The following is a 22,948-nucleotide window of genomic DNA, read 5'->3' as shown; positions in this document are numbered from 1 at the left end:
GAAGAAAAGATTAAGATGTCATCCAGATAAGCTACTACGGAGATGTAGAGAAGGTCCTGGAAAATCTCATTAATAAAAGATTGGAAAACAGCGGGGGCATTGCACAACCCGAAGGGCATGACTAGGTATTCGAAGTGGCCTTCTTTAGTGCAGAATGCAGTTTTCCACTCGTCTCCTGAGCGTATACGAATGAGGTTATACGCCCCCCGTAGGTCTAGCTTAGTAAAGACCTTGGATCCTGCGATTCTATCAAAGAGCTCAGAGATGAGAGGTAACGGGTATCTGTTCTTTATAGTGATGGCGTTCAATCGCCGGTAGTCAATACACGGCCGTAGGGAACCGTCTTTCTTCTTGACGAAGAAAAATCCCGCGCCCGCGGGAGAGGCAGATTTCCTGATAAAGCCACGTTGAAGATTCTCAGAAATATAGGTGGTCATGGCCGTATTCTCAGGGAGAGATAGGGGATAGATTCTGCCCTTAGGAAGAGGTTTATCAGGTAGTAATTCGATGGAGCAGTCCCAGGGCCGATGGGGGGGCAGGACCTCGGCCGCAGCTTTGCAAAACACATCCTGATAAGCAATATATGGAAGTGGCAGTTCAACGTGTGGAGATATCAGAAGACAAGGAAGAGAGGTCTGGCTGGGTTTTAGACCAGACAAACAGGACTTAAAACATTGTGGGCCCCAAGAAGTAACCATCGCACGATTCCAATCCAATTGGGGTGAATGAAGCTTGAGCCAAGGTAATCCTAGAATGACGGTGTTGACAGAACGAGGAAGAACCAGGAACTCGATGACTTCAGAATGTAGCACCCCTACCGTCAGCCGCACTGGGGCGCAGGCGTGAGAAACAGACCCGTTGGAGATCCGATTCCCATCTACCGCGGTGAGGAATAACGGCTGAGGCAATTTGATGGTAGTTAATTGGAGTTGCGATGCCAGAGTGGCAGAGATGAAATTTCCGGCAGAGCCGGAATCCACAAAGGCTAAGGTCTCAAAGGGGCCGACAGAGGTATGCAAGGAGATGGGCATGAGGCAGTCGTTACTAGTAATGGTGTAGGGAGTAATAATTCCAACTCCTAAATCGGCCTCCCTTCCACCGATTAGGAGGGGGCGTTTCCCGGTCTCTTGGTACAAGATGAGATGGTATGACCAGGATCTCCACAATACAAACATAAGTTTTGCTTGAAGCGACGTTGACGTTCCTCGGCGGACAGCCGGGAACGGCCGATTTGCATCGGTTCTTCAGGAAGGACCGGGTTTTGAAACATGGGAGCAAGGCGAGTAGAGGACCGTCTGGAGGTGGCACGTTCCAGAGTCCGCTCACGGAAACGTAGATCAATGCGATTGCATAAAGAAATCAGGGAATCCAAATCAGCGGGAAGCTCACGGGAAGTTAACTCATCCTTAACTCGGTCTGAGAGTCCTTGCCAAAAGGTTGCTACCAAGGCTTCGTTATTCCAACTGAGCTCAGAGGACAGCGTGCGGAATTGTATAGCATACTGCCCGACGGTCAGGGATCCCTGGCGGAGGTTCAGGAGACTGGAGGCAGCCGAGGAGATGCGTCCGGGCTCATCAAAAACCTTGCGGAAGGTTTCAATGAAGGTGGTGACGTTGGACAGCATAGGGTCATCTCGCTCCCACAGGGGGGAGGCCCAAGCACGGGCCTGTCCGGATAATAAGGACATAATAAACGCCACCTTAATGCGTTCAGAGGGAAAAGATGCAGGACTACACTCGAAGTGGATCAGACACTGATTAAGGAATCCTCTGCATCTTTTAGGCTCGCCATTAAACTTGTCCGGTGGAGAGAGTCTCAGGGCTGTAGAGGAAACCACTGCAGGAGAGGAGGAGGTGGCGGCGACTACCGCGGTAGTCACGGGGACATTTTGAGCAGAAGCCATGGAGACCTGGAGGGTCTCAAGACGAGTTGCGACTCCTTGGATACAGTGAAGTAACTGTGCCTGCTCTGCTTCTTGCTTCTCCACCCTATGAGCCAAGTGGAGTAGAAGGTCACGTGCAGAGGGTTCATTAGATGAGTCGGTTGACATGGCCAGAGCAAACTGTCACAGACGTGACCTTAGTACCTGCAAGTATTGGCACTACTACACCAGGAGGCGCGGAGTCTAACACGCCGCTGGTGTTCACCAGGGACCCCCGCAAGGAAGTTTGGACTTAGCGGCAACGACGTGCAGGTCGCGGCCCTCCCAGGTAGCTACTTGCGAGATATAGAGAAAAGACGTAGTCAAACAGGCAGAGTCAGGAACCAACCGGGCAGATGAGGTACCGAATCAGAAGACAGAGAATGGTCAGCAGGCCGAGGTCAAACCAGAATATCAGGATGGGACAATGGAGAATCCGAAAGCGAGGTCAGGAAGCCGGGTCAAAACACAGGGAAGCAGTAGTTTAATATACAGGGACACTGAGACTAAGTAACCAGTTGCTCTGGCACCCTAATGGTGTCAGAGCAGGCTTTAAATAGGAAGTGAAGCTTCCTCATTGGTGGGCAGGGAATCGGCGGTCAGCTGTTCTGACCGCCGACAGGAACCAGGAGGACGCGTCCCGTTGCTATGGCGACGGGCGCGCCTGCGCACCTCGTCGTCGGAAGAGGCGTCCCCGTTGCTTGGCAACGGGGCGCTCTGCAGACAGACGTCCGTCCCTGCTCGAGGAGGAGGCGCAGGGACGGCGTCTGACAGTTGGAAGCACACAATTCTCTAGAATCTCTTCATACGCTGTAGTGTTAAGATTTCATTAACTGGAATGTAAGGGTCCCAACTTTATAGTTGACAGATCACATTCGGGTAGGACGCGTTCTCCTGGCATGCGCAAAACCCAGATTTGTCTGTCAGACTGCCAACTGGTGGAGCTTTACTTATCAATCTTGAGAATATGTTTCCACTGCTACACTGCTTTACACCACTGCAGTCATCGTTTCCTATTGCACATGGTGATCTGAGGCTTGTGTATGGCTGCTGGCCATGCTGGCACTTGTGGATCCCCCAACATGCTATGAAAGCCATTTGTATGCTGGTGCTTGTAGTAGTATAAGCGCCAGCATGTCATACTGGGACCTGTAGTGCAGAAACAAAATGTTTTTTATAATTGAAACAATTATTATTACCCTACACCCAGCGACCCTGGGGTATGGGACGAGCCCTAGTGCTATTAGGGACTAATTAAATCTATAGGCGGGGGTCTGCATTATTTTTGCGGCTCCGATCTCCCTAGAGAATCCAGCCCTGTGCTGACCAGCCTGGGGCTGGTTTGTCATTATGGGAAACCCACATATGTCATTATGTGGGTTTCCCTGTTATAGTGCCACCAGCCCAGGCTGGCAAAAACTAGTACTGGCAATAGTAAAATGGGGGGAACCCCACACTTTTTGTCCCCCTGATTATTATAGTACCAGCGTAGACTGGCAGTACTGGGAATGGTTAAGCTGTTTTGGTGCGGGGGGGGGGGGGGGGGGTCATGTCAGTTTTCTATTTATTTTTTAACATTTATTGCCTTTTTTAATTTTTTTACATGTATTGCTGTTTTAATTTGTTTACATCTGTTTATGTCGATATTTTGAATGTCAGCTTTACAACCCTGTCTATGTTTTCCATGTTAACAATTTAACTGTGTTGAAATTATGAATATGTAGGCATTATGACTGTCGACATTTTGACCACATCCCATATAGTCCATCAATATCACTTAAATGTGTAGGTCCACATTCCAGTCTCAGAAGACACTTTCATAATTGGGAAGTGTGCCTAGGTTTATGGGGACCTGGATAAAGGTCTATTTTTCTCACGTCATTTATCATTTCTTATCGCAATGATTAGAAATTATAGAACTTTCATATCTATATATGTTCAGCTGGGACAACAGCTCCAATAGTTTATAGTAAACTGATCACAATTGTGATCACTTTAATTACAGGTTCCTATGACGAGGCAGAATTTGCGATTTGGAGAGCACGAAGCTTGATGGGGAGGGATACAAAGATCCCTCTCCTATGATTCTCTCCCCATTGACCACAACGGCTAACTGTTAGCTATCGGGGTCAAGCTTCGGAGCTGGATAAATAGTGCATAATCATAGGTCATAAATGGTTGGGGGAGTCATAACTGGGTGGGGGGTGGCCGGTAGCAATTTTTAACAGGTCAACTGCTTTAAATAAGCTGGGTTATCTCATGGCGGGGGAATCCGTTTAAATCATCACTGACTGTATTAATTGCTGGAGGTGTAGTGTATCTATTAGTAACTGATAGTGTATTAAAGGTTTTTTTTGCTAATTCACAGCTAAAGACTCAGCAGTATGATGCACTGATCACGGACGTCAAGCAATGATTCATTGATTGACATCCCACAGCTAAGCGTGTGTTAGAAACGTAGATCGTTTCAAGCAAGTGGGGCATATGATAATGTACTTACGGAATTCTATTATGCTATTATATCATTTATACTACTTATATTGTCCCAAACCCAAAATTGGTCATGCAACAAATGGGCTGTGAGATGTTACTATGAAAAGATTAATGCCGGACAAGGTGATCTGATTTCCCTTTGCTTTTATCTGTTTGTTTAGGTATATTTTGTACAAAAGGCAATGGAGCCATTTTAAAACAAACACAAAATTGTGAAGATACCAAGAAAAAAATATAATGCTTACTATCTAACCACAAAAATTGATATTATACCTGACAACATGTAATCAGGAAACAGAAAATAGGTCTTATTTACTAGAACTGATTGATCAAATCTGCTTAATTTTTTTTAAAATCAGGGCAAGCGTTGATATACATCTCCCAAGTGATGCAACGTTGACCTTGATTCTTCTGTCCGGGTGGTTATGGTTATGGAGCGTGCCTTAGAGTAACAGACGTTGGGAGATTGTGATCTGTTCTGGCCCTTGCGAGTTACTCAAGAGAAGAAGAAGCGAAAGAGAAGAAAATCTGACACTCAGATAAAGCCTCCAACAGTTTGATGTCTTTCCGGAGTGTCAGCAGAATGTGTCTTCTACCCACAAAGAAAAGAAAATAGATGTCCAGATATCGAGGATGGGATTTCCATCTCTGAGCTGACATGTTTCGTAACCCAACGGAAGCCTACCTTGTTGAGCAATTTAAGCTTGTGATCTGTTCCTACAGTCTTGTGCGGGGGGGGGGGGAGTGGGGGGTACCACAGACTTAACACTTTCCTTGTTCTACTAGCCCATAGTATACTACAAAGAGAGGGAGATCGGACAGGCGACATAGAGATGTAAATGAGGGACATCTCACGCCCTTGTTATATTGCTGTTTTTGCTGAAATCAGTTGAATAACGGGTTTATACACTATGGGCGTTAAGGAGCATACGTTGAGTATAGTGCGCACAATTACTGTGCGCATGCCCAGAACCGGACACACGCCACAGAACGCAGCCACGTTCAATTCATCTTCGAGCGCAAAGGACACTTACGACAGCCTACGATTTCAGGGGACGAGCGGGGAGGGGACTGGGTGGGGGCCCGTAGTCAATGTACAGTAAGGGCGTGCAGCAACATCCGATTCAAGCTCTGGTCATCTCTAAGGTACGTGATTTTCAGTCGCATCACTTGCACCAGTTACAGGTCTAGTCTAAGGGCCTGAGTCATTAAGCAGAGCAAAGCAAAAAAAGGGAGTAACTTTGAACCTTGGCAAAACCATGTTGCATTGGAGGAGGCAAATTTAAAATGTGGGGACAGATTTATAGTTGGGTAAGGAATGTCCTAGATCAACTTTAAATTTCAGCGTGAAAGGAAAATTATCAAGTATTTGTGTGCTACATGACAAAAAAGCCAGTGTTTTCTTTAATAATTAAATTAATTTGCACCCCTTGCATTGTAACATGGTTTGTCCAGGATCAAATGTACTCCTTTTTTAGCCTTGCTCTCCTTAGTGACTCCAGGCCCTTCGTGTCGATTACTAGTGATGGTGACTGAGTATGCATGGTAGAACATGTGTTTGCAATCAGAAGTTGTAAAAATATATTTTATGTACAGTAGACATTAATTACATCCTAATAAATGTATTTCATGGAAAGAATAACATTCAAAAAAAAAAATCACTTTTTTTTTTTTTTTTTTTTATATTTTGTAATCAGTTGCTATTTTGTTAACATGTGACATGAATTGAATATTTTTTTTTCTGTGCATTATTTTGTGACTTTATATTCCACATATGTTTTATACATATCCTGCCGTGTCCTGTCTGTTAGTACAGAGCGGACCTAGACCCGTATTCATTAAGAGAAGTATCTTCACACCTGCTCCTTGCTGAATACGGACGTACGTATATCCGATGCACCTGCGTTTCTAAAAGGAACGCACATCACATTCATTTCGCAATTGGTAATGAATGAGGCCCTATATGATTTGCCACAAAAAGCAGGATTTATGCAACCATTGCTTATAGGACACCTTGTTGCTGAATGACATCATGGATGACATCACAACTCGAATCCAACATAATTTACACAGAACAATGGGTTAAAATAAATCCTTTTTTTTTTTTTTGCAAGTTGCCAAAATAATAAGACAAGGAATTGCAGTCTCTCCTTGAACTATTCTCAAAGCACAAGGGTAATAATGGGGAATAGGCACCTTTGCCTGCCCCCTACATGTGAGCATTCCATTCAAATACCACAGCAATCCATTTCATTTATTTTCCCTCTAAACAAGTTCTTTTATCATGAAGCAATAAATTTGTCTCGGCTCTGGCAAATTTGTTGCGGGTGACAGAACACCAGCAAATTGATTAATCACCCTTGTACACTGCAAAATGAGAAAAGCAAGGGATTATTATGAATTGCGTCCTTCTTATGCAGTGGAGAGTCATTATTCACAGAGCATATGCTTCCTATACACTCTCCGTGTAGTAGCTCCCATCTATTTGCTGCAATGCTTACACAAGTCAACAAACATGCATTTATTAAGATGTGAGGGGGATGTTATCCGAAGGTGAAAAATAGCTCTTTATCAGATGTTTGCAACCCAGGATCCTTCATGTGCGATGCATTTTCCAGATTATTTTGGATTTTTCGCTCTGTCTTTAATTTCTGATGAAGACATTATAAAGATAATGACAGAAGGAAGAGTCTCTGCAATGACTCACCTCCCAGCAGAGGCAAAATAATCTTTTGTTACAAGGTAAATCAAGTCATTGCATGGCTCTTGGAAAGCTAAAAAAAGAAAGAACGTGTGTGGTTGGCAGTGATGAAAAACAGGGACAAAGATTCCTAGGGACTGGGAACCGGGTACTGTCCCTGGAATTTAGGGACAGTTGGCAGTTCTACTATCGGGTGAAATGACTTAACTAAGGACAAGGGGCCTGATTCATTAAGGATCTTAACTTAAGAAGTTTCTTATTTAAGTCTCCTGGACAAAACCATGTTACAATGCAAGGGGTGCAAATTAGCATTCTGTTTTGCACATAAGTTAAATACTGCCTGTTTTTTCATGTAGCACACAAACATCAACTTTAAATTTCAGTGTACAAATAAGCTATCAAGTATTTGTGTGCTACATGAAAAACAGTCAGTATTTAACTCATGTGCAAAACAGAATACTAATTTGCACCCCTGGCATTGTAACATGGTTTTGTTCAGGAGACTGAAATAAGAAGTTTCTCAAGTTAAGATCCTTAATGAATCAGGCCCAAGATTTTGTTTTTTACTTAATAAGTGCAGGTGTAGATATATCCGTCCAGCAGTACATTGTAGGTCTCGCTATGTGTCCTATGTTCCTGGTAACTGGGGAACAAGGCACTCACATATTCAATCTCCTCATCCACAAGTGCCCTCTCCACCTCACATGACTTCTGGCCATTGATTAGAGAGTGCATTACTGGGATAAAAAGGACCATTCACAGCACAATCAATTCTTCCCACCCGGGCCAAACTACTGGATCAATTAAATACTAAGTTATTCACGCTGTGAGAAGCAGATTATTCATTTATTTGCTGGAGAATAACTCATCTGCGGAGACAGAGATATAAAACATTCTGTGACTAAAGAAAAGACTCGTAGCTCTTCAATAACCGTGCAATGCATTGGGTGAGATAGGGGGCAGTAGAGAGCCAGATCAATAAGGTTTTGCACCGTGCGACTGTGAATTTAGAGGCCATACTGAAATAGATTAAATCTAGACTTTCGAATACATGGTCTAATCATATAAAAAATGGGCCTTATATAGGATTGGACACATTTGTGCACTTAAAATATGTGTAATATAATTCTGTTGCAGAAAAGGCGTACTTATGTATGTTAAGTGAGTCGCACATAAGTCATAATTCATGCAAATTTTAACAAAGCAGTAACTCTACATCATGCAATCTCTATGTTAAATGCGTACTTAGGTCCCATGACAGCGAAGAGACGGAGTGTTAGTAGTAAATACAAAATTTGCATTACTCTCTTCAAACGCAATATAATCTAATGAAGTTCTATGCACTAAAGAAAATAGTGTCTTAATTTACCATGTGTAGTGTAATGAAACACAGACATCCTCACATCCATCGGTTTCTGCTTTAAAAACCCAATGGCAATCTTCTTTCCTGCAGTAGCCCAAAAATGACAATTAATCGGAATAGATGCCCGTGACTTAAGATAATAAAGCCGCAACATTAGTGAATGAAGTACTGTCAAGCTGAAGGGGTCAATATCATCATCATCATCATCAACATTTATTTATATAGCGCCAGCAAATTCCGTAGCGCTTTACAATTGGGAACAAACATTGATAAGACAATACTGGGTAATACATACAGACAGAGAGGTAAGAGAACCCTGCTCGAAAGCTTACAATCTATGCAATATGCAAACAGCCAATCAGGGGGATTTGACAATCACGTGTACACACCTCTTACTGTGCTCAACACTTGCCCACCCCATTCCACCTCTCCAAGTACAAGGTGCCGCAAGTCTAAAGTTATGAATTAATCTAGACACAAAAAGATTTTGGTGCGCCTGCGCAGGATAGAACAGAGCAAGCACAGAAATTGACGTACGCCCAACTCTAAAGTGTTAGCTCTGACTGTCTGAGTGAAGAAATATTACATCTTAATAGTTTTTATATGATTCCTCTGTGGTTTATTCCACAGTAGGAGCATGCAGCAAAAAATTTATTTATTTTTAGAATAAGGGCCCAGAGTTTAAATGCCATTATACTTCATCACACCTTTATTGTTGTGTTAATGTATATGTTTATGAGGGGAAATGCATGGAGGTAGCGGGCCAAGGTGGCGGTGACTGAAGGGTGCAACAATTTGCATCTTTTGATGAATTTTACACATCCTCAGAGATGTGGTTGAGATATAGACTGGGCCTAAGCTTACAGCCTAGGCTAAGCTTCCCCTGTTGAACTCAACATAAAGCAGTTGTTTGGGCAGGAACCGTAGGTGACACTGCCTGGCTGCTTTGCCGGAGCCTGAGGTTGTCATTACCAAATGGAACTGCGTCACATGACCACCATAGCCCACCCAACACTGACATTATTTTATTGTCTCCCGTCAGGAGCAAGAGCAGATAATAATGAGTCTTGGACAAACAATATTGTAGAAGAAAAGACAAACGTTTTTGGTGAAAGGGATGGCAGCATGGTGGCTTAGTGGTTAGCACTTCTGCCTCACAGCACTGGGGTCATGAGTTCAATTCCCAACCATGGCCTTATCTGTGTGGAGTTTGTATGTTCTCCCCGTGTTTGCGTGGGTTTCCTTCGGGTGCTCTGGTTTCCTCCCACATTCCAAAAACATATTGGTAGGTTAATTGGCTGCTATCAAAATTGATCCTAGTCTGTCTCTGTGTATATGTTAGGGAATTTAGACTGTAAGCTCCAATGGGGCAGGGACTGATGTGAATGAGTTCTCTGTACAACGCTGCGGAATTAGTAGCGCTCAATAAATAAATGGTATTAATATAATAATAATAATAATAATAATAATAATAATAATAATAATATGATAACTAGAATCTGATTGGTTGCTATAGGCAACATATCCACTTTTCAAACCCGCCAGAAAACTCTCAGCTTGATACATTTACCCCTGAGGTTGATTTGGCTGCGTGGGCTCGAGTTTGGCACAACCCTTCTTTACATTGACTACAGCACAAGACCCCTTCCCCATCCATTTCACTCCCAGAAATCGTAGGTCGATGTAAGTGCCCTCTGCGTCCAAAGACAGAACAGACAGGTCTGCGAAACGGCCGTGCACAGAGTGATTTTGTGCAGCAGAAAGTGGATGCGCGCCTTGATGAAACGGGCCCTAAGTTTCCAGGGGCTGTTCCCAAAAGCAGAAAGCGGGAATTTCACACTGTATACTATATGTGCAGTGAGTAGAAAAACTCTCATTTGTGTATAATGTAATAACCTGCAGAAGAACATTTCATTCCAGTTTGTAAAATAAATGACCCTCATATCCCACAAACCCCTGATAACAGCTGTTTGGTTCGAGTCATGCACAAATGACATGTATGTTATAAATATCTGTTCCTCTCCGAAGCTGCGGCCATAGTCTTGTACTTTCTAATTACTGATATCGTAGCTCAGAGGAGGCTGCACAGAAGCATCAAAACTCCATCTTTTCTACATGAGAAATGTTAGGTAAACATCAGCAGCAGGTCCAACATCTGACAGCTTTGTCTGCCTCCAGAATATTGCAGATTTCCCCTCCCGCCCCTGCACCCCCTCAACACACAAAAATAATAATAAAATTCTGTTTGATACGCATTTTTTTTGTAAGTAAGTCCTGTTATGCCTGCAGTACACAGGACGCCTGGAATAAGCCAGGGAGAATTTAATTACCACTTCTGACGTTCTGCTGGCGTCTGAACTCGGCATATATTTATAGCGAGCGTCTCATCCCTCTAAATTCGCTCACCTTTGAGGTTTTTATCTGAAGGGACGGAAGACTCTTTGCCCAGGGAAGACTATCTTACGCCACTGGGTTTAGCCTGGAAGTTTTAGAGAATGGTTTTGAAAATGTGTATGTTCAGCTAATAAGTTGTAGTTTTGATCGTGTTTCCCAGAAATAAGAGAGAACTCACACGGAAGCAGAGAATATTCCTGGAGATAAATCCAGTCAGTTACATCTATACTAGACTTTTCCTGTGTGCTTTAAACAACTTAAATCTTATCACTGGCTGGTTCTGTTCTGGATATAGTTATCACAGGCCATGTTCAGTCCCATAGATCTTTACTTTCTCTAGCACTTACTAACTACCCTTTTCTATCCCCTCCATAATATATATATATACTGTATAAACTAAGGCAGTTCATATTAATGAAAAATGTTATATATACCTATGGTTTTCTGCTATTCAGTGTGCTATAGGGGTTCATTTAGGATTGGGGGTCTAGGAACGGACTCGGTTGGGACCCCCTAGGTCGATCCCATTATTAAAGCATTGGGCTGGTGTAAGGAATTGTGTGTAGGTTTTAAGGCCTGGAGCCGCCTGAAGAAAGGAAAAACACAGACATAACCCCCAATCTCTTCCAAAGTAGGGGTCGTGTGGCGCTGCATTAACAGGCCAGCAACACGACTCTAGGAGCCACATGGGCAGCAACACGGCTCTAGGAGCCACATGGGCAGCAACACGACTCTAGGAGCCACATGGGCAGCAACACGGCTCTAGGAGCCACATGGGCAGCAACACGGTTCTAGGAGCCGCATACCTCTGTAGGAGTGGAGGATGATGTTGATATTGTATTAATATTTTGAGTGAATTATTATATTAAGCCTATGTCTGGAAAAATATCTAGATATTGTATCAGAACTGTGAGTTGAAGAAGATGTAGATATTGTACCTGAATGTAGTGTGAGTGCAATAACTTTGGTTCAAACGATGCACTGATGATTTTACAGTATTTTAGAAACTTATGTTTTATACACTAAAACTTGAAATGGAAAACTTTTGAGAGATTTATTTAAGAAGATCTAGGTGAGCAGAACATATATATTACATTAAGGTCTGGGGAGTTTCCTGGCCATGGATCCAAAATTTAGATGTTTTGAACTAGAGCCACTTATAGATCACTTTTGTCTTATGGCAAGGTGCTCCATCATGCTGGAAAAGGCATTGTTCATCACCTGTTCTTGGGAGAAGTTGCTATTGGAGGATGTTTTGGTACCATTCTTTATTCATGGCTGTGTTCTTAAGCAAAATTGTGAGTGAGCCCAGTCCCTTGGTTGAGAAGTAACCCCACACATGAATGGTCTCAGGATGCTTTACTGTTGGCATGACACAGGACTGATGGTAGCGCTCACCTTTCCTTCTCTGGACAAGCCTTTTTCCAGATCAAACAATCTTAAAGGGGATTCATCAGAGAAAATGACTTTACCCCAGTCCTCAGCAGTCCAATCCCTGTACCTTTTGCAGAATATCAGTCTGTCCTTGATGTTTTTCCTGGAGAGAAGTGGCTTCTTTGCTGGCCTTTTTGACACCAGGCCATTCTCCAAAATTCTTCGCCTCACTGTGCGTGCAGATGCACTCACACCTGCCTGCTGCCATTCCTGAGCAAGCTCTGCCCCAATCCCGCACCTGAATCAACTTTAGGAGACGGTCCTGGTGCTTGCTGGACGTTCTTGGGCACCCTGAAGCCTTCTTCACAACTATTGAACCTCTCTTCTTGAAGTTCTTGATGATCTGATAAATTATTGATTTAGGTGCAATCTTACTAGCAGCAATATCCTTGCCTGTGAATCCCTTTTTGTGTAAAGCAATGATTACTGCATGTGTTTCCTTACAGATAACCATGGTTAACAGAGGAAGAACAATGAATTCAAACACCACCCTCCTTTTAAAGCTTCCAGTCTGTTATTCTAACTCAATCAGCATGACAGAGTGATCTCCAGCCTTGTCCTCATCAACAATCTCACCTGTGTTAACGAGAGAATCACTGGCCTGATGCCCGCTGGTCTATTTGTGGCAGGGATGAATTGCAGTGGAAATGTTGTTTTTGGGATAAGGTTCATTGTCATGGCAAAGAGGGACCTTGAAATTAATTGCAATTCATCTGATCACTCTTCATGACATTCTGGAGTATATGCAAATTGCCATCATAAAAACTGAGGCTGTGAACATGGACTACATTGCTATTCATTGATGGTTTGGCACTGGTCATTCACATCATTCCGATATAGTTCATCTACTATTTTATGGGATCAATATATTTTTAGACTCTTCCTTTATTTTCTATTATGCTCCTAGCTGGCAAGTGGAAAATGTAGTGCCGACTGGCAAATAACCAGGAACCTTTTTCACCAGTCTACCACAGAGCACCCGATTGACCAGCATGCAGTGCAGCACCTATTGACTAGTGAACAACAATTTGACTGTAATTCAGCAGCATTGAACAGCGGTCCTATCAATCACAGCGATGGCAGATGTGAGGTCTTTGTTTCCTGCATCACTTCTTTATTAAAGTTGAGGGATATATACCTTCAATTCTGTTAGTGAAGTATAATTTAAATATTGTTTCAATCTTGTGAATAGAAAAAGATGGAGATATTGGGCCTGATTCATTAAGGAAAATAAGACAAAAAAATGAGTAAGTTTTCTCCTGGACAAAACCATGTTACAATGCAAGGGGTGCAGATTAGTTTATTATTTTGCACATAGGTTAAATACTGGTTGTTTTTACATGTAGCACACAGATACTTGATAGCTTTATTTTTACATTGAAATTTAAAGTTGATCTAGGACATGTCCTACCCCAATTATAAATCTGCCATCACATATTAAATTTACCTCCCCCTCCAATGCTGCATGGTTTTGCCAAGGAGCAAAGTCACTCATTTTTTTGCTATACTTTCCTTAATAAATCAGGCACCTTGTGTAAATCTAACAAATGTATGTATTCTAGTAATCCAGCTGTAGCTGTTACAATAAATTTCCTGAATTTGGCAGATCTAACAGGAAATCTTATTTCATGAAAAAATATGATTTTATACATCCCATTACACTGAGGTTGTAACTAAATTCCTTTATATTTCTAGTAAAGTCTGCAGTACCATTTGTTCCTACACAAAGTGGCACCTTGTAACTTTCACACAGGGGCTGCATTGGTAAAACCTTGTTTTCTTTGTTATTTATTATAGTATGAATGCCAATATGCGCAGAAGAGAAGGCTCATAATCCTCCCATAAGCAACCATGATAATTTTTTTTATAATCAATACAGATCATTATAATAAGGCACATTTATTATCTGAATAATTTATACTATAAGTAAAAATGCTCAGGCTCCGTTCCCCGAGAACCAAACACACCAGAACTTAGCAGATCTGAGTACCGCTTGGTACTTTCGCACGCCCTCGGAATTGAAAACGAGGCAAAATGTCATCATTACGTCGTTTGAGCTTTGGATTCTATAAGTATCGCCCTCCACGGCGATCCAGCGCCATTTCACAGAGGGACACAGAAGGGGGAGCACAGTTCATGGCAGTCTCTAGTGCAGTTGGGCAGCGTCATAGGTAGAATAGAAAGAGGAGGAGTAGCAGTGATATTCAAAGTCTACAGTGACATTCAGGAGAGCTCCATTGCTCCATTGCTAATTGTCATTGCTGAAAAACAAATAATAGGTCTGGCAGGCTTGGTCTTCTAAATATGCAGTCTTTGTTTGAAAGTGTATGAAAATAATATTGTGACCTGTGAGGTGGTCAAAATTGACTGAAAATGACTTGAAATTAGTTTTATTGAGGTTAATAATAATGTAGGGGGGGGGAGGAAGCAAAAATATGTGATTTTAGCAAAAAATCGGGATCCAAAACCAAGCCCAAAACACGCAAGGGTGGTTTTGCCAAAACTAAAACATGAAGCCAATCCAGATCCAAAACAAAAACCAGAACACGGGGGTCAGTGAACATCTCTAACTATAAGTCAGAACCATAAAATGTATGCCACGTGTGCCCGAACTGCTGAGTGACTGGTATGAACAGTGGGGGCCTTATTGAATCGGTTGTACCTCAATTTATGTGGTATAGATTTCTCACATTTCCATACTGGGCATGTGCACCAAATGTGTAAATATCTAGATTATACACAACTTAGATTTGTGGCCCGTTACACCTGGAAAGGCAGAACAGGAGCGGGCATTGGTTGGGTACAGTAAGGGGCGTGTTCACATAAAGTTAGCACAACCCCTGTAGAGGCAACATAATTAGACATGAGCGCATCCCAGATTCTTTTATCGGGTGGTCTATCTTTTGTGGGTAATGGGGCATGGCTGGCGCTACCATTAGGTGAACTTAGTTGGTTGCCTATATTAGGGAACCTATATCAATATTTAGGGGGCATCTATAACACTGAATAATTGGCATAATGACACTCATCCAGTGATATTAATGCCCCTGTGTCGCCCCTACATGGAGCGGCAGCCACTGACATGAAGGAGACGCAGCCAGTGACTTCTTACACGGAATCTACTGGCCGTTGATCCTCCATATCAGTGTTATGCTGGACATATGGCGCTTGGTGATGATGTCACAGTCAAGTGCCACACTCTGAGGTGCAGAGGGTGCTGTCTCCACCTCCCACCTGCCAAGGTAAGAAGCAACGTGGGTAGGGGCAGCACTTCTGAGTGAGAGGGAGCGACGCCTAGGGCGCCTGGGACTTGCAACCAGCATTAACAGGAGGCCTGTTGTAAATGGTGATGATGGGCCTGATTCATTAAGGAAAATGAAATAAAAAATTTGAGTAAGTAGTCTCCTGGACAAAACCATGTTACAATGCAAGGGGTGCAAATTAGTATTCTGTTTTGCACATAAGTTAAATACTGACTGCTTTTTCATATAGCACACAAATACTTGATAGCATATTTGTACACTGAATTTAAAGTTGATATTTGTGTGCTACATGAAAAAACAGGCAGTATTTAACTTATGTGCAAAACAGAATACTAATTTGCACCCCTTGCATTGTAACATGGTTTTGTCCAGGAGACTACTTACTCAATTTGTTTTACTTAACTTTCCTTAATGAATCAGGCCCGATGACATCAGCAGCACTATCTAGCTGCTTCTGATTGGTTATTTGCATATTGAACCCTTGAGCTTATAATACTTCATTCTAATCGTGGCCACCTAATCAGATCGCTTGTCAATGCCACTTTCACATGTATTAATAACACTATCAAGACACTATTATCTCCTGTGTATATGATACTTCATTACATTATATTGGGTAGGGTAATGCAAGTTACGCATTTATGACTAACATTGTCAAGCCATATCGCTAGTCCGTTAAAAAATAACAATGTCATTGCCTGTCCACCATGCACAATCCTATAACTATATATATATATATATATATATATATATATATATATATATATATAGGCTATTTTAACCATTCGCAACACTTATATTCTGCTAAATGTGACAGGGGTATTTATACAGCAAAATAATTGAGGATATTCCTATGTAAAATTGGAATGCCTTAGGATGAATAGCCACCGGCTCTCACACAATAAGTTAGATCCGCGCAGAACACCATAGGCTAGATGGCCGAGTACATTTCCTGTGAACACTTCCCAACATGTATAAGTGTTGTTCTCTTGGAAGTATCCCATGTCAGGAGATAGAAGGACTGTCCACCTACTCATGGTCTCTGTCCTGATTGATGTTTGAGGAGGTGGATGCAGAAGAAGAGGAGACTGTAGCTTATCTGGTTAATGATTAACTTCATCTGCTGAGCATCTCTAGCCCCAGAGACACATTGATCTCTGTGTGTTTCTGGAGCAGGATCCTGCTGAGGAAGCACAGAGGACCTGATTGAGCAGACGCCCTTCCCTCCTGTCATCCACAGAATAGGACACAAGCTGGAGAATCTGGTCAGCAGAAATTAGACATGAGCACAAGAATATCCCAAACAAAATACCCCACATTCCTCCTTATATCTAAAGGGTATCTAAGCACATACATAATAGCCCTGATCAATGAAACCTGTTGGGGGATTCTGCTGGGGGATTTAATAATAATAATTCAATAATAATAATAGGAATAAATAAAGATGTAGCCACAGTTAATCTTCTTTTAACATGGTCAAGATCTATTGAAAAAGTAACGATGTTCTGCAATTAAACTTACATCAATATGTGGGGACTTTATATTACCTTCATTCCTCCATATAACTCAAGATATAGCTGTATACAAGGGGCTGAATGTGGCTCTCCAAAATTTCCGTGGTCCTTAGCCATTGTCCGAACATTCACAGATTTTGTTGGATACCTTTAATATGAACACGTTGCGATTGGTAGTATTTTTCACATCAATATTTTATATCTTTTCATTTTTATTAATTTTTATTCATTTATGTTTTTTAGGTCAGATGAGACCATGTGGAGTACTACAGCCGTGATCCCCAAACAGTGTGGCATTACTGTGCCACAGTGCTAGGCTGGTCGTCACAAGAATTAAGCTGTGATCAGTGAATATGTTTAAAAAGGAAGCTGGGACATTTCAGAACGTTGAGTTTCCCGACCATCCCAGGAGAAAGCTGTGAGCTGTGATACTGTACACTGACACTGCCTGAACCAGTATCGCTCAGGAGTCCAGTGAGTCTTCTGACAGAACTGGATTAATAGGAATAAAAGTACTGTCATATATCTATTTGTTTATGTATTTCTTGGGATAGGAGGAAGGGAGGAAATATATTTTGGAACTTGAGACCCCATCCCCTAATTCCACCACTATACCCATTGTTCCCTCTAATTTGAGCGGCATGCGTACAGCTGAACATCACTAGCATAAGCGGCATACATCGGGTGTAACGAGTGTGTATACTTACACACCATGAATGTATAAAGAAAGCGTAGGAGCAGCGCAGAGATAAAGCTTGACAGTAGTGAGTAGTAAATGCGAAAGTCACCTTAGGCTATTTGTACATATTCTAATAATAGAACACAGAAAGAAGAAGAAAGGATTCTGATTGGGCCATGTGCAGATCAGACACTGATAAAAATTACCTTTTATTCAATTAATTCAAATATTCTCATTTTATGTTCTGACCTATCAAATAAGCTACTAACCAATAAAAATAACAGAGCAGAAGACCACACTGGGTTCCACTCCTGTCCGTTAAGAACAGGAAACAGAGGCTACAGTGGGCACAGGCTCACCAAAACTGGACGGGTGAAGATTGGAAAACGTTGCCAGTTGTGGCGAATCTTGATTTATGGTGCGTCATGCAATTGGGAGGGTCATGATTTGGGGTAAACAACATAATCTATCCTGCATAACATCAAAGGCGGAGGCTTGTGGTGGTGATGTAATGGTGTGGGGAATGATTTCTTGTCATACATCAGCCCCTTTTATACCATTTGAGCACCCTTTAAATGCCACAAACTACCTGAGTATTGTGGCTGACTGAGTGCAATGGCCTCCACGGTCGCCAGATCTCAATCCAGTTAAGCACCTTCGGGATGTGGTGGAGTATGCAGTATGATGTGCAGCTGACAAATCTACAACAACTGCATAATGCTACCAGAAAGGGCTCTTACCCAGTAGTAGAAATGTGTGTGTGTGTTTATATATATATATATATATATATATATATATATATGCATAGCCATTCACAAATCATTGTGCAGGTAGGACCCTGCGCTATGACTGGGGAATGGCCGATGCTCTCTCCCAATCAGAATGCTGGGGACCAACTACTTGGTATTATGTATATATAAAATATTTTAAACCAGGAAGAAATAAATACATGTACAAAATTGCAGACAAAATATATTAAGCATTACAATTACAAATATGTTTATATCCGAATGACAGAAGTTATGTAAGATCTCACATGTAGTCAGTGCTTCCCTGCAGATAATTTTTGTAAAACAATACTTTATTATGGGCCACTACTCCGATGTTAATTATGCTGTTCTGCAAGTCCTTTGTAGTGATATGTAGGCTCTGCTGTCCATATATTACTATTTTAAGAACAGTTCTAGCAGAGATTTTTTTGTGTCTTCCTGATTTTGCTTTGACTTCAATAGCTATATATATAAGCTATATATAGATATTTAGCCTCTTTGGATATATATACAGTATATAAGATAAAAGGGTAACTTGTGCAGAACGTATTTGAAGGACAGAAAGGCAAAAGTGAACACTGTGTTTGGACTGATAGTATACTACAATGGTGTGTTATGTAGTTACACAGCAAGACAAAATGGCAATTTGAGTGCAAGATGATTATGTTTGCTGTGGTCAGTTTGAGGGACTGTACCGTAAACTACATTCCCCATAGACTATAAATTGCATTAGTATCTAAAAAAAAAATCAATGGCCTGATTTATTAAGGATCTTAAATGAAGAGGTATCTTATTTCAGTCTCCTGGACAAAACCATGTTACAATGCAAGGGGTGCAAACTAGATTTCTGTTTTGCACATAAGTTAAATACTGACTGTTTTTTCATGTAGCACACAAATATCAACTTTAAATTTCAGTGTACAAATAAACTATCAAGTATTTGTGTGCTACATGAAAAAACAGTCAGTATTTAACTTATGTGCAAAACAGAAATCTAATTTGCACCCCTTGCATTGTAACATGGTTTTGTCCAGGAGACTGAAATAAGATACTTCTTCATTTAAGATCCTTAATGAATCAGGCCCCAAATTCTTAATTTATCCAGACTAAAACCCTTGAGGAGGCACTTTAACAAGACGGACTTGTGTGTTGTGCAAAACCCTTTCTTTCTTTAGGAGTTAGGCAGGATTAGTTTTCATACAGCAAGTCCAGTTTGTAATACATTTTGGATGTCAGTATGTCTGCATGCAAAGCAAATGAAAGGATAGGATATAGTATTTATATTAGGATATTGATGTCAGATAAGTATTGGAGTTTGCTCAAATCAATAGATTAGGTGCAATACATTTTGCATGTTTTGCCGTTGCCCTAAATAATTGGTTTATCCTATGTTTCTGAGAAGACTCCTGTAACAGTTCATTTTAAGGTCATAGTGCTTTGACCTCAGTGCTTACAGTTAGTACCATCATCATCATCATCTATTTATATAGCACCACTAATTCCGCAGCGCTGTACAGAGAACTTGCTAACATCAGTCCCTGCCCCATTGGGGCTTACGGTCTAAATTCCCTAACACACACACCATCGACCTACATATGGATAGATTTACAGACTGCTGGTAGGTCAATCATAATGGCTCCATAAAAGAGCCTTGAAGGCCCCACAAGTAACATTTTGCTGAGTAGAGTTGGAGTCAGAGATTGATGCAAGCTGGAAATTTCCTGTTAAATAGGCATGAAACCACCTTATCACATGTGTTCAGTACCTGAATTTGCTTCACAGTGTAATGTGAAGCAAACTGTCAAAAGCTGCTGCAAAATCTAAGAATAATGTACCAGTCAGTGTTCCATGTCCCGTTCCACACTGAATTTCATTGCAGATGTTTAACAGGGTTGTTACTGTGGGATGATTTGGGTGAAAGCCAGATTGAAATGGACTAAGGAACATTTTAGTTTTGTTAGAGCCGTTCTTCATCCAGCTTACGCAGTAGACTAGGCATAGGTACATGGACAGTACTTTAGAAAGTTTGAAATGGTCACAGTCAACAATATCGGCCTTTGGAGAAAGGGCAGGGACATGAATCGCTTTAATATAGAGACAGCAGCAGGATTAATAAAAATGTAAAGGATTGTTTGTGACTTGTGAAAGAGGCAGGGTTGTCACATCTTTTAGATGTACGGATTGAAGAGGTGTGTGTTTTTAGCACGTACAAACAAAATTCACTACAAACAACCACATGAAGGGGCTGATGGTGCCCATGCAGGCTTGTGTGTTTCTGCCATGTGAGGCACAGTGGAGCCGCAGGGCGAGGGGGCTCTGACGTAAGCTGAGTACAATATGGGCGTTGTCAGGATGAGAGCATAAATCTGATATGCTGAAATAGAATATTGGATGTCAGGATCCAAAATAAATCTTTGCATGAATACCTAAATTAACCTGATTGTCAGCTCAGATAAATGTGTGACCAAATGAGCCCAGGAGGAGGTAATTGAGTTAGGCAAACCCTGTGTGAAGAGACCAGCTTAAGATATGCAGATCACAGACGTCCATTCTATTTGATCCTGTATTTCCCTAGCTAATTGACTTCCTTTCAATAGGGTTATAAACACAAACTAACCCCTAGGTGTAAATTGGAGAGCCAGACGCCTAGGTGAGGATCTTGGAGACTCTTGTATAAAACCTCTATGGTCTTTATGGCGGTATATAGAAATGTGAACTTGAAAGAAAATTAATTCATTTTTCATATTTTGGGAAATCTGGATGCAACTCCGTACTGAGGGGCAAAAACCACACAAGGGTCTTGAAACATAGATACCAACTACACAGGGAACAGCCATAGGCACATGTATTTCAGGATGAGATTGGATGTTATTGTAATTCCATTATGTTTGGTATTTAAATGTGCGTGAGATTATGACCGGTTTATTGAGGGGGGTGTTATTTCTCTGAGATATATCTGTGAAGAATTACAAACAGGTCAAGACTCTGGGAATATTTGTGAGCAAAGTATAGCGACACCCAGGGGACGCTTCAGCCCCCACATTAGCATTCACACTGCCCCTGTGAATGCCGTCCCATTTGAGTTTGCTTAAAAATCTGTGTTCTGAAGGAAAAAACTGTCAGACTTTTGGGGAAATCAAGTTACATTGATTAGCTGTCCATCTTCCTAGCCAAATTCCCCTTGGCCAGATGCAAATCATGTATGTGCAAATCTGAATGTAATCCTTTTTATTTTAAACTGTTTTTGCTTATTATGTCAAATTTATTAATTGTTATTCATTATTTTTGTTATCTGTATGCCCTGTACCTTTTGTATATTAAATCTATAATTTAATAAGTTGAGTCCTTGATACTCTAAAGATACCATAGCCTGTTTAGAAGAGATTGCTTGTCCAGGTTACCCTGTGTGGGATTTGTTGATACATTTGATTAACAAGCTGTGTGTGCTTGTATTTACATTTGTGTAACAGTCTGGAGGTGTGAAGATTTAACCCTGTGTGTGCTGGTGTGAATCTTGTTAGTTTGTGGATAACTAGAAGCCTGTGTGCCAGTGTGGGACAGTATATTGGGGTCCTATTACCCGTACCCAATAAGTGGTGGCTGAACCTTGAAGTGTCTGGGGGTGTGAGAGCGCTGTGTTTGGGGGGCGATTCCTTAGGTCTAGAAAGAGAGAGACTGCGGGCTGAAATCGTGTGTGACCTCATACAGCAAACACCCCAAAGTCACGGCAGCTGGGAGCGTGTTCGTGACAGGCGTGCTCACGTAATTGCTAATAGATGCAGCCTGGATAAAACGCATATATGTCTGAGGCAGCTGTATTATTTGCAGGTGGTCAGGGGCAGGAGCACATAGCAGATGATGATGATGATGATGACGACGGTCTCCTGTACTAGCGAACCACCTGCGATTGCACCACTGATGCAGGTTGGTGCTTTCTTTGTCCCTTAGGCATATATTGTGCTTTTATGTGTGTGGTTAAGCACAGTTTTACGTACAGAGTTGGGGAGTTGTTTCTGCTGTATTAGAGCGGTTGTTTATGTTTCATTGATGCCTAATAGCAAATGCATTTGTTACACATAAAACAAATAGATAAAAATATGGGTGCAAGTGGGACGTAAGTGTCTGTGACATGCGTCTAGTGTAAACTGGGCACATATGCTGCTGGTGGTGCATACCAACATGAAAATTAAGATGCGTACAGCTCAGTATATGAGAGTAAATATATCATTTTTATGTGCAGCTAGCTTATTTAGCATAAATTATGTCAATTTGCAGCCAGCTCTGCCCTAAGCCCACAGTGTGTACCCAATTTCACAAATACCGTTTCTCCTGGTGAATTAGCAAATCTTTTCCTTCAGTTTTCAAAATACAAGTGGTTATGCGGAGTGGACATGGCTTTTCATTTAGCACAAGTGC

The 22,948-nt window shown here is 41.6% G+C and overlaps 1 long non-coding RNA gene across 1 annotated transcript in view; it reads left to right on the top strand.

Annotated features, from left to right (window-relative positions):
- The window catches only part of LOC142160508 (uncharacterized), a 58,166-nt gene extending 40,558 nt beyond the window's left edge, over window positions 1–17,608 (top strand). Inside the window, exon 3 of the long non-coding RNA XR_012693247.1 lies at window positions 17,327–17,608. This is a non-coding gene — a long non-coding RNA (uncharacterized LOC142160508). The remainder of the gene's footprint in view (window positions 1–17,326) is intronic.
- Window positions 17,609–22,948: the final 5,340 nt, after the last annotated feature.

The sequence above is a fragment of the Mixophyes fleayi genome, chromosome 6 (assembly GCF_038048845.1).
Source record: "Mixophyes fleayi isolate aMixFle1 chromosome 6, aMixFle1.hap1, whole genome shotgun sequence".
Lineage (NCBI taxonomy): Eukaryota > Metazoa > Chordata > Amphibia > Anura > Limnodynastidae > Mixophyes > Mixophyes fleayi.
This window is presented reverse-complemented; position numbering and strand designations above follow the sequence as displayed.